This window comes from Camelina sativa, chromosome 5 (genome assembly GCF_030686135.1).
Source record: "Camelina sativa cultivar CO46 ecotype springtype chromosome 5, ASM3068613v1".
Classification (NCBI taxonomy): Eukaryota; Viridiplantae; Streptophyta; class Magnoliopsida; order Brassicales; family Brassicaceae; genus Camelina; species Camelina sativa.
Genome location: NC_141884.1, coordinates 21,430,058 through 21,449,420, shown reverse-complemented (window position 1 = coordinate 21,449,420; position 19,363 = coordinate 21,430,058).

Genomic DNA, 19,363 nt, shown 5'->3' with positions numbered 1-19,363 from the left:
TATATTGCTTTAAACTTTGAAATGAGAAATATATTATAAACAATAATTTTACATGAGAAATATATTAATTTAGCCAACCAAAATATGAATATAAGTTTAGCCAACCAAAATAAATAAAAAATATTAAAATTTAACCAAAAATAATTTCTCTTGGAAGATAATAAGTTAGTAGGAGGAATGAATTAATGTACAATTATTGGATAGGAGTTACATTTGAGTTAAATGGAGTTAAATGTCTTTAATTATAAATAAATATTTTAATTTTTTATAACCTAAAATAAAAAGAATACCAAGTGGCTGAATCAAAATTCACATGATTTGGTTGTTTGTTGATATAAACTCAACACTTACACATAATATTTCAAAATAAAAAATATTACTTTTTAAGTGACAAACTAAATTAGTTTTATTATAAAATTATATGAATTCTTCAATCTCAATAATTTTTAAAATCCCAAGGATAACTTATATATTTTTTTGGTTTTCACGTATCAATTTAATTTATAGTGCTAGATTTCATACTAATAGTTTCATCTTTAGAGAATTTAGTGAAATGATATTTTTAAAATTATATTTTATTTTTATATTTAAGTTCCAGTTGAATATGTTTTGTTTTTTGGATCATTTTTTTATTTTGATTAAAGACACAAAAAACCAATTGTTAAATTATGTTCTTTTTGTTTTCAAAAACCTCAAATCATAAAAAAATATATATATATATATATTATATTGATATCTGCAAATTTAACAATTGGATCACAAAACAAAATAGTCTTTATAAATGGATAAATGGATAATTATATTGATCTTTAAATATTATATTGATCTTTATAAATTATTAAAAATGATACATGAATATGTGAGATATCCATAGACATAATAGATAATTACATATGGATCATTTCAACTTTATGATCTTATTGTGTGGTGAATATTGTAAGGAAGTATGAAAATAATGACTTATAAGATGTTAATATAAAATAGAAAATGGAGATTAACATTTTAAAAGATTAAAATAAATATATAAGATATACATATCATACAAACTCTAAAACTAAGCTTTTACAATGATATTTGATTTGATTTTTATAACCCATATAACAACAATAACAAAAAAATACAAAACAAAACAAAACAAAACAAAAAAGAGATTTGAGAGTAGTGGAAGAAGATGAGAGACTAAAAGAGTGATAGACTAAGAGAATAAGATAATGAGTATTTATAGGAAGAGAAATGATGAAAAATTACATTTAGAAAAATGAGAGTTACAATTCTAATTTATTGTTTTTTTTTAATACAATTGATTAATACAACTTAGTGGAGAAATAAAGTTAATGCATAATTTATAGGGAGAAGGTATAAAGATTTCAGTTTTATATTATGTGAGTTAAATGTGAAAATTAATTGTTTTAAATTTGTGTTTTAATATAATTTTTTTTTGTTAAAATTGCATTGCCAAATGGACCAATAAGGAGAGACTGAAACTCTACTTTTATATATATGATTTAAGATCCAATAAACACAATACATTTAACTCACACATTAAAATAAAATTATAACTGAAAATAAAATAAATTATGCATTAATCATATTCTACCACTCAATTCTATTCAAACACAATAAATTACTATTGTAACTTCATAGTTCTAAATGTAACTTCCATCATTTCTTATCATATAAATAAGCATTCTCTCAATCTATCATTCTCTCATATTGACATTCTTTTTACTATCTCATTTTCACATTCTCTCATTCTCTTCTACAATACCTCAAATCATTTTTCATTTTTTTTTGTTATTTTTGATTTCTTATTTTTGTTGTATGGATTGTAAAAAAAAATGAAATATCATTGTAAATTGTTAATGCTAAATTTTAATTTTAGAGACTACATGATATATATTTTACATTGTTCTTATTTTAAAAGATTTATCTCCTTTATCTAATTTGGATTAATATCTTATAAGTAATCATTCTCTCTTCCTCTCCCACCAATATCAAATGTTGTTATATCTCATATGTGTTGTAAGAGTTTGATTCTATATTTTAATTTAGAAAGTATTATATATATAGATATTACATTGTTCTATTTTTTAAAGATTCATCTCCATTATCTAATTTGGATTACCATCTTATAGTAAACATTCTCTCTTCCTCTCCTACCAATATCAAATATTGTTATATCTCATATGTGTTGTAACTTGTAAGAGTTTGATTCTATATTTTAATGTAGAAAGTATTATATATATTTAACATTGTTTTCAATTTTTATTTTATTTATATAAAAAATATTTCTTTTATATTTCTTGTCTTTCTAATTTATTCATATTTATTTTTTAAATTTGCATAGTTAAATTTAAATTCACATATGTTGGTTTTAACAAAACAATCAACTTTATTTGAGAATTAGATGTTCCTATTCATTTTTAAACGATCAATGTGTAACATATAAGCATTTTGTCTTGCAATCACAAGTTCCATTTCCATTGCTTAACTCCATGGTTAAACTATAATATATGTTTTCCTATTTGTAGGAATAACAACATACTTATTTAATTTATTTAAAAGAGTAGATGATTAAACGAAATAATCATTTCTCCAGATTTTATAATTCAATCAGTGAGTGTACTTATTACTTTGAAAAACTTTTACATTGAAGTTTATAAAATCATATAAGAAAACTAAAATACTATATCACTTCAAATTTGGAAGGAAACACTTGGTATTCCTTTTAAAAAAAGTCAAGATACATATAAAAATTTATTAATATTTAACTCACTTTAAAGACATTAAAGGTCATTTAACTCAAAAATAACTTCTATCCAATAATTTCATACATTCCTCCCACAAATAAAAAAATATATATATGTTCAAGATTGTATTTTAAATATTACATAATTTTTTAGTTAGCTAAATTTATAGTCACATATATACAATATATATACATAAGAATTTATATACTTATTAATACCATAATTCGATCCATTATTTGCTTAACTCAATATTGGTTTCAAAGCCAACTAAAGAAAAACAGAAACGATCTTATTGATATTAGACCAAAACATGGGCATACAAACATAATCACTTACACGGAAGATATTTAAAAAAAATAACGTATTATTGCAACATCAACGTATGAAGGGTTTACATAAGCAGTTAATTAAAAAATCTATAATACAATAAATGTATTGGAAACAATATCAGTCAATGATAAGATTAGATCCTCAAAAGCAAGAAACAACATCTTCATAATTCATAAAAAGTAAACGCCACAATTATACACATCTGAACGAAATGGTATAAACATATAGTGTATAAATAAAAGTGACGGCAAAGCCCGTATATGCCTTATTAAAACGAAATAATACAAAAGAGAAAACGAAAAAGACCAAAAAAAAAACAAGAAAGTGCCAACTACACCACAACCCACGTGTTGCGTGGGGAAGCACCTAGTATCTCTATATACTAGAAAAAATCTTAAGCGATGCGTTGGCAAAAAAAAAAATTATACAATATTTTATAATTAATATATATTAATATATATTTAGTGCTTTTAAGATTCATTCAAAGATAATTAGCAAAAATATTGTAGCTAAGATATATTAATTTTAAATTGAAATTTTATCAGGTTTTATGAATGATTATCTAAAACTAATTAGTATATTAAATTTTTATCAAAATGATCAAAGAAACAACTTATAGTATGAATATACAATATAAACCTTGTGTTTTATTTAAATCTGTGAAAATCATATGCAACATTTCTTTGATTGTTAGATTTCAAATTTTAAATTGTATATATTTTAATGATTATAGTATGTGTGTAAATTTTAAAACTGTCAATACATTCAAAGTTATCATTTTGAGAATGTTTTGATTAATTAGTGAGTTTAACATTTATGAATGAGTTATTTTTTTATTAAAAAACATACAAAGATGCGAAGTCACGTATATATATTTAGTACACTTTCTTCTCACTCTCTCCATAGTTTACTATTTAACACATAAGTTTTTTTATTTCCTTTTGTGAGGAGCAAAAGTACATATATATGTTATCTAGATTTGCAAAGATTAAATCTTTTAAAACTTGACCAAAAAGAAATCAGATGTGTACATATATGAACAATGTTTGTGTATTAGAATTTTAACACTAAATGAAAAAGATAAAAAGAAGTAATCACACATTAAAATAAAAGTGAATCTGATATTAAGCAGCGCCAACCTAGAAAGAGTTTGTGTGTCCAATAAACATTTGGTTGTTTATGTTTATCAATTGGTTGAGTACTCACTTTCTGCCTTTTTGATTTGGAAACTAAATTACTTCTAAAAACTAATGTGAATTTTAGCAACTTATCAAAATAGACATGCTAAACAACATTTGCAAACCATAAAACATGAATAAGAAGTTAAAACTAAAGGTAAAGAAGATAAACATATCTTGTGTTATACATTCTTCATCTAGCCATATCTAAGGGCATCTCCAACCCCACTCTATTTTAGAATCAAAACTCTATTATAGAGCAACATTTGCTCCAACCCTACTCTATATTTTACTCTAAAATAGAGAAAATGATAGGATTGCTCTATATATAGAGCAACTCTATTCCACCTCTATTTTTTTACACTAACTCTATTTTCAACTCTAAAATAGAGTAATACATTGGAGGAAAACAATGCTTTATTTTAGAGTTACTCTATTTTAGAGAAAAAAATAGAGATATACATTGGAGATGGTCTAAAGACAATCCACATTTCACATGTTCAATTATGCATATGCTAAATATAGAAATTGTTATTATAAAATTAAAAAAATTACTGGAATGATAGAATATGATGTTTGATGGAGACTTTTTTTTGATATTTATAGAGAAACTTTTCATGGACTAATACTTCATTGGTATCATGAAAGATTTTTCAATTTTTTTTGTCAAACATCATAGGAACTATGGTTACATTTCCAATATTAAATATAAATTGTGTTGCAATTAATACATTAAAGTGTATTAGTATATTGAGATTTTTTCAAATATCAGGGGGTTACATTTTAAAGAATTAATATGCAATAAATTGTGTTTATAATTATTATTAAATCTTGAAATGATTTTAGATTACAAAATAATTTTTTGGCTCAATATTGTGACATGTCATATTTTTAATATCTTGGACTTAATTTATTTTCTAAATTGAATTCAGTTTAATTTGAATCTTTGGTGCAAAAATTAAGAAATATCATTTCAGTTCAAAATGAATTGATCTTTGGTGCAAAAATTAAGAAATATCATATTCTTTTATATTTTTAAATTATCTTTAAAATAAAAGGAATTGATCTTTTTTTTTTTTTCAACAAATGAATTGATCTTTTGACGTAAAAAGTTGTGAAATATTTTGGAATTAATTTAGTTTATATATTGAATTCAGTTAGACTAAATGAGTCGATTTTAAATTATCTAAAATTAAATGAATTGCTCTTTTTAACGTAAAAAGTTGTAAAATATCTTGGAATTTATTTATGTTAGATATTGAATTCAGTTAGACTAAATGAGTTGATCTTTTGGTGCAAAAATTAACAAATATCATATTCTTATATCATTAAATTATTTTGAATAAAATGAATTGATTTTTTGCAGTAAAAAGTTTTGAAATAAATATTATTTTTTTACCAACGAAGAAATATTATAATATTATAATATATTTATATCTTGATATTATTTAGAGCGAAATTAATGAATATTTTGAATATTAATATTTTATTATTTAATTATATAACTACTAAAATGACATTAAAAATAATGAGAGATTTTTTTGGTATGAAAATATAATTAAATTTAGTAATTACAAAATAGTGTATTTAAATATGAGAGAAATGACACATGTTCAAAGAAGATAATATCACTTGTCAGTTTATTAGAGCATTAGTTTAAAGAAAATCTTACTTTGCATATCGCTAAAAAGAAAAGCAAGTGTTTGTCATATAATTAATTACTAGGTAACAACGCTCATTATGTGCAGGATAAATCGATTTAAAGAAAATTATTATAAGTAAAATTATTATCCAAGAACCAATATCTGTTTGGGTCAAACATAATATGTAACTAAAGTTTTTTATTTATTTATTCAAAGCTGCGTTTTTTCGTATAAGAAATACGTTTCACCTATGAATCTTTGAATGTGTAAGAGGTTTTATGGTAGAGAAAGTATTGATAAAATGTTACTATGTATTGCAATATGTCTTTTGTGTGGTTTAAAAATCAAATTCATATCTTCTTGTTTTATCTTGTAATCATAACAATTTTGCATGTTTCTTATGTAACCATAACAACATATACTAAATTACACGGTAGTTTAATTATTTAATTTTATTATATGTTAATAACAATCGGATTCTAAACTAAATTTTCTGAAGATAATTGTAACATCCGTGAACCGGAATCTCGGTTTGGGAGTTGCATCGGTCGATGCATAGGGTGCATCGGTCGATGCATGTTCAATTCTCTACGTTTGGACTTAAGTCAAACGCTGCGTTTTGGGGTAAAGAGAAAGGGAAAACCCTTAACTCGATTCTTTTTGGTCTCATTCGTGTTTTAGCCGTTTTTGGAGAGAAACGAAAAGAGAGAAAAGTTCTTGAGAGTTCTTGGTGATTTCTGGAGATTTGAGGCATTTCTTGGTGAGATCTGTAGCTAGGATCGTTGTAGGAGCTTCCTAGAGGCTTGTTCTTGTTTGTTTGAGGCTTAGTTCTTCTGTGGCAAAGGTAAGTGCATGACCATGGCTTATCTAAGCTAGAGATGTCTCTGATTTGCTTGTTATGTGTTGTTAGGCTGGTTAGATTGTTGTTTGGGACGTTAGGAAGCTTTCTTGTGGCTTGGGATCGAGTTTCGTGGTTGCAGGAACGAAGATCCGGTGAGAAGCTTTGGAGGAAAACGATGCTCGGCATTGCATCGGTCGATGCACTTTGTGCGTCGGTCGATGCAGATGCGAGGACGGCGCGTAAACTCTAGGGTTTTCGTGTTATGTCGAGCATGCATCGGTTGATGCATATCTTGCATCAATCGATGCATATCTTGCATCGGTCGATGCATATCTTGCATCGGTCGATGCAAGTTAACCTTGCATCGGTCGACGCAGATCTTGCGTCGGTCGACGCAACCTCCATCTGGTGTCGGTCGATGCATGTTGGTATCGGTCGATGCAGAGTCCTGGTTTGTTACCGTTGATTGTTGAATGTTGTTTGATGGTTAGAGATGTCTCTATTGCTTGTGTGTATAGCCCAGTAGATGGGAGGATTGCCTTACTGAGTGTTTATAAAATACTCATGCATTGCAATATGTGTTTGTGGTGCAGGTAAAGGCAAGGTGTGATCGTGGAATCAAGGCAATGAAGAGGAGGATGTTCCAGGGACTCGGTTTTATGTTGTCTGGCTTTGCTAGGTTGCTAGAGTTGGGTCATTAGAACATTGCTAGGTTGCTGGTTCTATGATTCCTGTTGTTTTGGATATTGATTATGTTAGAATATGGTTATATTTTATTATTGGATTATTATTGAATATTAGTTGGTTATTTCTGCTGTTGAATGTGTTTGTGGTTAGGTGGCTAGTGGGTATGAGACCACTAGATGTAGTTTATTTTATTATATTATATTTATTATTTATTTATTATAAAAAAAGGGTCGGTCGTTTCAATAATGTAATTTATTGATTTAATATTTTCGATTAGGCTATTTAAATCTTTTGAGTTAGTCGGTTTGTTAATATTACTATAAATGACTGATTATTACAACAAAAAAAAACCACTATGAAAAAACTAATGAAATTCCAAAATCAACGTATTCGTGTAAGAATACATTTCACCCATGAAATATGTGAACGTGGTAAAGAAAATATTTATAAAATGTTATAATTTATGGCAATATATATTTTTGTGTGTTTTAAAAATCAAATTTATATTTATGGTTTATCGAGTAACTATAATTTTTTTGCATAATCTAATAATCTTTCATTTTAAATATATTATGATTTTTTTGGGTACTAAGTTTATTAATAATGATAAGGGTTATTGTTTCATTCCTTTTTAATAGCACATAGATGAATATACAATTAAAACGTATATTCATATTTGGTTATCAATATTTTCATTTTTAATGAATAATCACACTAAATGTTGAGATTAACTAATTTACATACTTAGATATATATAAATAATCACACATCATGATATCCCCTAATTTATTGTCTTTTTATATTTATTGGGAATTAAGTTTCTTTTAATGAGTTGGAGATAATTCAGGGGTAATATACTTCTTTTTATAATCAATTATAATAACTATTGAAAGTTTGTTATTTATATTACTAGGATGTCGGCCATGCGTTACCGCACGGAAAAGTGAAAACTTGAAATGATTAACATTGTTAATTTCACATTTCGAGTGAAATTTTTTTGGTAATTTTTAAATGTATAATATAAAAGTCATAAATAATGACTAAGATGAATTAACCAAATTAGTTAAATAAAATATTTGTTATATATGAAAATGAAAAATTGATTCAGTGAAAATAAGAGAACAATATTAAAGATATAAAAATTTTGGTTTACTGAATAATATTCAGATACTCAATTTTAAAAGATATTCACATAGAATAAAATTTGAATTATTATGGGGCATTCTCAAAAATGCCCCTTTTTCCATATCTCTTTTTAAAAATACCCCTTCATGTTGACCATTTTTAAAACTACCCCTCTTTATATAGAAAATGACCAAATTACCCTTTTTGAGTGACAGCAAGAATGTACAGTCATCAAAATCGAAAATATTTTCCCGCCAAAAAAATTTCCCGCCAAAATTTTTTTTCCCGCCAAAATCGAAAATTTTTCCCGAAAAAATTATTTTTTCCCGCCAAAAAAAAAAAATTTTCCCGCCAAAATCGAAAGTTTTTCCCGCCAAAAATATTGAAATTTATACCTTTTAAAAACCTTGTAAATGCTTTTAAAAAACTTTTAAAAGCGTTTACAAGGTTTTTAAAAGGTTTTTAAACACATTGTAAACGCTTTTAAAAACCTTGTAAATGCTTTTAAAAAGCTTGTAAATGCTTTAAAAGGTTTTTAAACACCTTGTAAACGCTTTTAAAAACTTTTTAAAAGCATTTAAAAGGTGTTTAAAAACCTTTTAAAAATTTTATAAAAACTTTTACAAGGTTTTTAAAAACATTGTAAAAGGGTTTAGAAGGTGTTTAAAAACCTTTTAAAAATCCTTTTAAAAACCATTTGAAAACCTTTTAAAAACCTTTTAAAACCTTTTAAAAATCTGGTAAAAGCGTTTACAAGTTGTTTAAAAAACCTTTTAAAACTCTTTAAAAAATATTGTAAAAGCCTTTACAAGGTGTTTATAAGGCAGAAACCTTATAAAACCTTTTAAAAACCTTGTAAATTTTTTTTGGCGGGAAAAATTTTGGCGGGAAAATTTTTTTTTTCGAAATTTTTTATCAAAAATTTTTTGACAAAAAAAATTTTGGCGGGAAAATTTTTTTGAAAAATTTTTGGCGGGAAAATATGTCGGAAATTTTTTGGCGGAAAAATTTTGTTTTTCTTTTTATTGAATAAAATAATTTTCATCTAAGGGTAAAATGGTCATTAAAAATTAAAAGAGGGCATAAATAAAAATGGCCAGAAAAGAGGGTATTTTTGAAAAGGGGTATAACAAAAGGGGCATTTTTAACAAATTCTCAATTATTATTCTATCGAAATTTATAAAAAATAATAAGAGAATGAGGAAGAAAGAGCTCATAGCTGCAACTGACACCAACCAAATTGATTAAAAATATAAATCTATGAAAAATTAGAAATCATCATTAATTACCTAAATTAATACTTGAAAGAGATGATCAATACAATTAGATGGAAAACGGCATTAAACAAAAGTTAGATGAATGAATCAATAAATAAAACAATCCAAATTTTTTAACAAAGATGAGTGAATTAATGTCGATAATAAATTGAAAGAACATAATACTCAGAATTTTTAAATTTAGAGGTATTTAACAATAGTCAAATAACAAAAAAAACTCTTTTCAAGGTCCATAAATATAAAAATATATATATATATATATATATATATATATATATATATAAAACAAAGAGGTGTGAAACAAAAATGTGCGAAAACTAACAAATGTGAACATTGAAAGCTGGGAGTAAGACGAAGAAACACAATTGTTGGATCAAAATATTGCAACTTTTAAGATCATTAACAAATCTAAACAGTTAGATGAGATAATAAAAATAATCTCATTTGTTATATTTAAATTTACCCCTAAATGTGAATTTGTTATCTTATTATATAAAGTTTGATGTCAAAATTACTCATTAACAAGATTGTGACATGTGTCAAATATATTGATTAGATGTTGACATGTGTCAAAAAAAAATTCGTTTTTTTTTATAAACGTAGTAGGACACCTAATTATATTTACAGAATTTTACATTTCTATATTTCAAAAAATTATTTTTCTAAATCAAAAAGGAAAACAAACAAAATCAATATATTTTATGTTGTATGCTAATTCTCATTAACAAGATTGTGACATGTATCAAATATATTGATTAGATGTTGACATGTGTCAAAAAAAAATCTTTTTTTTTATAAACGTAATAGGACAGCTAATTATATTTACAGAATTTTACATTTTTATATTTCAAAATAATATATTTTCTAAATCAAAATGGAAAACTAACAAAATCAATATATTTTCTGTTGTATGCTAATTATATTATACATGTGTTCTCAATAAAATTTGACATGTGTAACCAAAAACTTAACTTATTAAGCATGTATATTAATCAATAAATAATGAATAACAAAGTTAAAAAGAATATCATAAGTTATTTAACATAACTTTAGTCGGATATAAATTGTATTTATCGTTGTAATATAAATTTTTATTGTAAGTAAGTACACAAAACCATGAAAGAATAATGAACTTAAAAAGAAAAAATTGCAATACATGATGTGTATTAGTATAGTTTTACATGTTTTATTTTAAAGATTTTAATGCATGTAGTAATATAAGAAACCTTAAAAAAATAGAAAAAATGAGTTTGTAGGAGTGAATTTTTGGTTAATTGATGAAAATTGACAAAAGTATTACTTATGAATTATGACATATAGAAGAATAATATTTAGGATATTTTTGGATTTCCAAAACTTTTGTGGATGTTAACTGATTATTTTTATTGTTAAATTTAAAATACTAACCAATATACATATGATTCTCATATTATTTTTGTTATTAAAATTTTATCTCTAATCCAATAAGAAGTGAATTATAGTTTTAGGATGAAATAGATAGTTAAATGTGATTACTAAATTGAATGTCTAACGACAAAAATTATTTTAGATTAAAAATTTTTCAAATATTAATATGTATCATTTCAAAAAAAATATATTTAAAATATTAGTAATTTTTTATGTTTGACATTATAATTTCAGCACATGTATTTTTGTAATGCATATGTTAAAACATAAGATAATTTGTAATAAATTATAATATATAGGAAGAAATCTTCAGTCATTTGACGAGAATATCTCTATATCTTTATATATGTTTTCATTTTATAAACTTCACTCATTTAAAATTGATTTGACATGAGGTAAAATTAACACTTATGAGAAAACAACATAACAAATATCTCTTAAATAATGTTGATTCAGTTTTTCTGCAAATTATATTTGTTAATTTTTATTTGATATCATGTATTAATTATGTTGATATAAAATATTTAGTTCTATGCATTACGATGAAATGTGTAATTAAACTTAAAATATAGTTTATTATGATGGTATAGATATTTAAATGGTAATCTCTGTCCTATAAATGTTTTTGGGTAAATCATCAAGATTAATAAACAATAAATATTATCTCTTTCATAAAACTTCAACCAAAAAGAAAATATACTGCATAGTTCAAATAGTCATAAATTGTTATATTAATAAAATTTGTACATAGAAATTTGAGAAAATATTATAAAATAGAGCAAAAAAAACCTTAAAAATCTTACATATTGAAACTGAGAGAGTATTAGGATGAAATATAAGAAACCATATTCAATATTAAAATGTTACAAGATAAAATCTAAAAACATGTATATTACTACTTAATTATTATCAATAATTTTTTAAAATTTTTATCTGCGTAATAATGCGGGTCTTATCTAGTAATATATAAACATATAAATCTATGATTTTATTTAGGTATTGACTGGTTCTCCCGCTATCTCCCGCAAACGCAGCGTTTGCGGGAGATAGCGGTTGCTAGCGATTGGAACCAATCTCACAAACCGCTTCCAATCGCTCCCAACCGCTTCAAACCACTGAATTCCAAAAGCTGCTTCCCGCAAGCGTTTGCGGTTGCGGGCGATTGCGTTTGGAAATTTTTTTTTTTTTGTAAAAAACTTAAAAAAACTTAAAAGAAACCCATGATAATTAATTTTTTTTTGTTATATCTTCTATCTAACCATTTTACTCATTAAGGATGAGAGAAAATGAAATACGTATACAATTGCAGAGATTATAAAATAAATAATTAGAAGAAAATAATATTCCAATTAACAATAACCCGGAAAACTTGATGTAAATTTAATGGCACATTGCACATAAGTTCAAAAAAATCTAAATAAATATAATATTTCATCAGAAATTTAAGAAAATAAGATTATTTGTGAAAAATATTTAAAAAAATCACCAGTGACTCTTCTCAACTCTCATTTGACCATTCCTACCGATGCAACTACTGACCCACGATCTAAGAGAAAAGAGAAAAGATCTACGATCTAAAGCATATGTTTTATCATTTATCAAATTATTTGATTAAATTTTGGTGAAAAACCAAACGCATATAGAATAAGTATTTCAATATGAATTTTTTTTTTTTGAATAATTATTTTAGTATTTTTTCAATAAATTTTAATAAAAAAATTTGTGTTTTTAAACATTTATATATTATATATCACATTTATTTAAAATACTAACCAATATACATATGATTCTCATATTATTTTTGTTATTAAAATTTTATCTCTAATCCAATAAGAAGTGAATTATAGTTTTAGGATGAAATAGATAGTTAAATGTGATTACTAAATTGAATGTCTAACGACAAAAATTATTTTAGATTAAAAATTTTTCAAATATTAATATGTATCATTTCAAAAAAAATATATTTAAAATATTAGTAATTTTTTATGTTTGACATTATAATTTCAGCACATGTATTTTTGTAATGCATATGTTAAAACATAAGATAATTTGTAATAAATTATAATATATAGGAAGAAATCTTCAGTCATTTGACGAGAATATCTCTATATCTTTATATATGTTTTCATTTTATAAACTTCACTCATTTAAAATTGATTTGACATGAGGTAAAATTAACACTTATGAGAAAACAACATAACAAATATCTCTTAAATAATGTTGATTCAGTTTTTCTGCAAATTATATTTGTTAATTTTTATTTGATATCATGTATTAATTATGTTGATATAAAATATTTAGTTCTATGCATTACGATGAAATGTGTAATTAAACTTAAAATATAGTTTATTATGATGGTATAGATATTTAAATGGTAATCTCTGTCCTATAAATGTTTTTGGGTAAATCATCAAGATTAATAAACAATAAATATTATCTCTTTCATAAAACTTCAACCAAAAAGAAAATATACTGCATAGTTCAAATAGTCATAAATTGTTATATTAATAAAATTTGTACATAGAAATTTGAGAAAATATTATAAAATAGAGCAAAAAAAACCTTAAAAATCTTACATATTGAAACTGAGAGAGTATTAGGATGAAATATAAGAAACCATATTCAATATTAAAATGTTACAAGATAAAATCTAAAAACATGTATATTACTACTTAATTATTATCAATAATTTTTTAAAATTTTTATCTGCGTAATAATGCGGGTCTTATCTAGTAATATATAAACATATAAATCTATGATTTTATTTAGGTATTGACTGGTTCTCCCGCTATCTCCCGCAAACGCAGCGTTTGCGGGAGATAGCGGTTGCTAGCGATTGGAACCAATCTCACAAACCGCTTCCAATCGCTCCCAACCGCTTCAAACCACTGAATTCCAAAAGCTGCTTCCCGCAAGCGTTTGCGGTTGCGGGCGATTGCGTTTGGAAATTTTTTTTTTTTTGTAAAAAACTTAAAAAAACTTAAAAGAAACCCATGATAATTAATTTTTTTTTGTTATATCTTCTATCTAACCATTTTACTCATTAAGGATGAGAGAAAATGAAATACGTATACAATTGCAGAGATTATAAAATAAATAATTAGAAGAAAATAATATTCCAATTAACAATAACCCGGAAAACTTGATGTAAATTTAATGGCACATTGCACATAAGTTCAAAAAAATCTAAATAAATATAATATTTCATCAGAAATTTAAGAAAATAAGATTATTTGTGAAAAATATTTAAAAAAATCACCAGTGACTCTTCTCAACTCTCATTTGACCATTCCTACCGATGCAACTACTGACCCACGATCTAAGAGAAAAGAGAAAAGATCTACGATCTAAAGCATATGTTTTATCATTTATCAAATTATTTGATTAAATTTTTGGTGAAAAACCAAACGCATATAGAATAAGTATTTCAATATGAATTTTTTTTTTTTGAATAATTATTTTAGTATTTTTTCAATAAATTTTAATAAAAAAATTTGTGTTTTTAAACATTTATATATTATATATCACATTTATTTAAAATACTAACCAATATACATATGATTCTCATATTATTTTTGTTATTAAAATTTTATCTCTAATCCAATAAGAAGTGAATTATAGTTTTAGGATGAAATAGATAGTTAAATGTGATTACTAAATTGAATGTCTAACGACAAAAATTATTTTAGATTAAAAATTTTTCAAATATTAATATGTATCATTTCAAAAAAAATATATTTAAAATATTAGTAATTTTTTATGTTTGACATTATAATTTCAGCACATGTATTTTTGTAATGCATATGTTAAAACATAAGATAATTTGTAATAAATTATAATATATAGGAAGAAATCTTCAGTCATTTGACGAGAATATCTCTATATCTTTATATATGTTTTCATTTTATAAACTTCACTCATTTAAAATTGATTTGACATGAGGTAAAATTAACACTTATGAGAAAACAACATAACAAATATCTCTTAAATAATGTTGATTCAGTTTTTCTGCAAATTATATTTGTTAATTTTTATTTGATATCATGTATTAATTATGTTGATATAAAATATTTAGTTCTATGCATTACGATGAAATGTGTAATTAAACTTAAAATATAGTTTATTATGATGGTATAGATATTTAAATGGTAATCTCTGTCCTATAAATGTTTTTGGGTAAATCATCAAGATTAATAAACAATAAATATTATCTCTTTCATAAAACTTCAACCAAAAAGAAAATATACTGCATAGTTCAAATAGTCATAAATTGTTATATTAATAAAATTTGTACATAGAAATTTGAGAAAATATTATAAAATAGAGCAAAAAAAACCTTAAAAATCTTACATATTGAAACTGAGAGAGTATTAGGATGAAATATAAGAAACCATATTCAATATTAAAATGTTACAAGATAAAATCTAAAAACATGTATATTACTACTTAATTATTATCAATAATTTTTTAAAATTTTTATCTGCGTAATAATGCGGGTCTTATCTAGTAATATATAAACATATAAATCTATGATTTTATTTAGGTATTGACTGGTTCTCCCGCTATCTCCCGCAAACGCAGCGTTTGCGGGAGATAGCGGTTGCTAGCGATTGGAACCAATCTCACAAACCGCTTCCAATCGCTCCCAACCGCTTCAAACCACTGAATTCCAAAAGCTGCTTCCCGCAAGCGTTTGCGGTTGCGGGCGATTGCGTTTGGAAATTTTTTTTTTTTTGTAAAAAACTTAAAAAAACTTAAAAGAAACCCATGATAATTAATTTTTTTTTGTTATATCTTCTATCTAACCATTTTACTCATTAAGGATGAGAGAAAATGAAATACGTATACAATTGCAGAGATTATAAAATAAATAATTAGAAGAAAATAATATTCCAATTAACAATAACCCGGAAAACTTGATGTAAATTTAATGGCACATTGCACATAAGTTCAAAAAAATCTAAATAAATATAATATTTCATCAGAAATTTAAGAAAATAAGATTATTTGTGAAAAATATTTAAAAAAATCACCAGTGACTCTTCTCAACTCTCATTTGACCATTCCTACCGATGCAACTACTGACCCACGATCTAAGAGAAAAGAGAAAAGATCTACGATCTAAAGCATATGTTTTATCATTTATCAAATTATTTGATTAAATTTTTGGTGAAAAACCAAACGCATATAGAATAAGTATTTCAATATGAATTTTTTTTTTTGAATAATTATTTTAGTATTTTTTCAATAAATTTTAATAAAAAAATTTGTGTTTTTAAACATTTATATATTATATATCACATTTATTATGTTCCAACCGCTATTGCACCCGCTGGTCAACCAGTCGTAAACCTCCCACAAACACACCAATTTTAAACTGCTAAACCAGTAGTTCAAAACGCTTAATAACGCTTGAAACCGCAATCGCCCGCTTCCGCAATCTCCCGCAACCGCAACCGCAACTGCAGTGTTTGAACCAGTCAGGCCCTTATTAACTTGTAAGTTTAAAAAATACTTAGAAAACAATAAATTCGAAACTTGTTTTTGTATTCCATAAAAGTTTATATATAATAAACAAAGAGGTGTAAAATATAAAGGTGGAAAACATAAAGGGGTGAAAAAATTATTAGGTGCGATTTTTGAAAATAGGGTTATGACGAAAAGATGCAAAAATATAAAAAAAAAAGACGTGTGAAATAAAAATGTGTTAAACAAAAAGATGCAAAAACTAACAAGTGCAAATATTGAAATCAAGGGGTACGACGAAGAAACACAATTGTTGGATCAAAACACTGCAACTTTATATAAATAAAGAGGTGTAAAACAAAAGGGTGTGAAAACTAACGGGTGCCAATATAGAAAGCTAGAGGTGCAACGAAGAAACACAATTGTTGGACTGAAACTTTGCAACTTTTGAGATCATTAACAAAGGGTGAGATCAGAAATCATACTCAAACAACAAAAACTCTTTCAAAGTCCATAAACATAGAGTGTGAAAACAAAGAGGTGTGAAACAAAAAGGTGTGAAAACTAACAAGTGCAACCATTGAAAGCTAGGGGTACAACGAATAAACACAATTTTTGGATCAAAACATTGCAACTTTATATAAACAAAGAGGTGTAAAACAAAAGGGTGTGAAAACTTACAGGTGCCAACATGGAAAGCTGGGGGTGCAACGAAGAAACACAATTGTTGGACCAAAACTTTGCAAATTTGAGATCATTAACAAAGGATGAGATCATTAATAATACTAAAAGAACAAAAACTCTTTTCAAAGTCCATAAAAATCTGTATATATATAAAAACAAAGAGTGTGAAAACAAAGAGGTGTGAAACAAAAATGTGCGAAAACTAACAAGTGCAACCATTGAAAGGTAGGGGGTACGACGAAGAAACACAATTGTTGGATCAAAACATTGCAACTTTATATAAACAAAGAGGTGTAAAACAAAAGGGTGTGAAAACTAATGGGTGCCAACATGGAAATCTGAGGGTGCAACGAAGAAACAAAATTGTTGGACCAAAACTTTGCAACTTTGAGATCATTAACAAAGGGTGAGATCATTAATAATACTCAAAGAACAAAAACTCTTTTCAAAGTCCATAAAAATCTGTATATATATAAAAACAAAGAGTGTGAAAATAAAGAGGTGTGAAACAAAAAGGTGCGAAAACTAACAAGTGCAACTATTGAAAGCTAGGGGTACAACGAAGAAACACAATTGTTGGATCAAAACATTGCAACTTTATATAAACAAAGAGGTGTAAAACAAAAGGGTGTGAAAACTAACGGTGCCATCATGGAAAGCTGGGGGTGCAACGAATAAACACAATTGGTGGACCAAAACTTTGCAACTTTGAGATCATTAACAAAGGGTGAGATTATTAATAATACTCAAAGAACAAAAACTCTTTTCAAAGTCCATAAAAATATGTATATATATAAAAACAAAGAGTGTGAAAACAAAGAGGTGTGAAACAAAAAGGTGTGAAAACTAACAAGTGCAACCATTGAGAGCTAGGGGTACAACGAAGAAACACAATGGTTGGATCAAAACATTGCAACTTTATATAAACAAAGAGGTGTAAAACAAAAGGGTGTGAAAACTAACGGGTGCCAACATGGAAAGCTGGGGGTGCAACGAAAAAACACAATAGTTGGACCGAAACATTGCAATTTTTGAGATCATTAACAAAGGGTTAAATAGGTGCGATTTTTAAAGATGGGGGTACGACGAAGAAACAAGATTATTGGAAGAAAGAAAATTTGAAACTATTGGGATCATTAATAATTTTAAACCGTTAGATGAGATAATAGAAACAATTTTATCCGTTAGATTAAAGTTGACCTTATTTAGTACTCAGAAAACAATTTTTTGAAACTTGTTTATGTAGTCAAGAAAAGTCTATATATAATAAACAAAGAGGTGTAAGACATAGAGGTGTGAAATGTAAATGTGTAAAAATTAATAGATGTTAAACATGGAGGTACAACAAAGAGGTGTAACACATAGAGGTGTGAAATAAAAAGGTGTAAAAATTAATGGATGTGATTTTTGAAACCAAGAGGTACAACAAAGAGATGCAAAAAATTAAGAGGTGTGATTTTTGAAAGATGGGGGTGCGACGAAAAGACACGATTAATAATTTTAAACCGTTGGATTAAAAGTGGAACTAATCTTATCCATTGGATTAAAAGTTGACACAAAAAGTGGGTTTGCTATTATATATAGATTATGGTAATAATACTAACGTAAAAGTAACATTTAGTTTTATATGATTTTGTTAATACGTTATTTTTATTAACTATATATTAATTGTTATGTTTAAAGCTTTTTTAGAATATTTTACTTATATTGATTTTAAGAAATCAATATAACTTTGACTTGTATATCTGTAAGTAAATTTTAGTGAAATTTTGCCTTAAAATAGTATGTAATTATTTTATTAGTTTTAATATGTGATATTGAAATTTGTGTAAGAATTGATGACATATCTAATTATTATTCAGTTAATTATTTTTTTAAAAAATACAATAGCATGTTAATGTAATTAAGTAAAAAAGTTAAGAGTATCTTGCTAAAAGGTGCACCGAGTTCTATGGCGGCGACACATCAGTTTTGT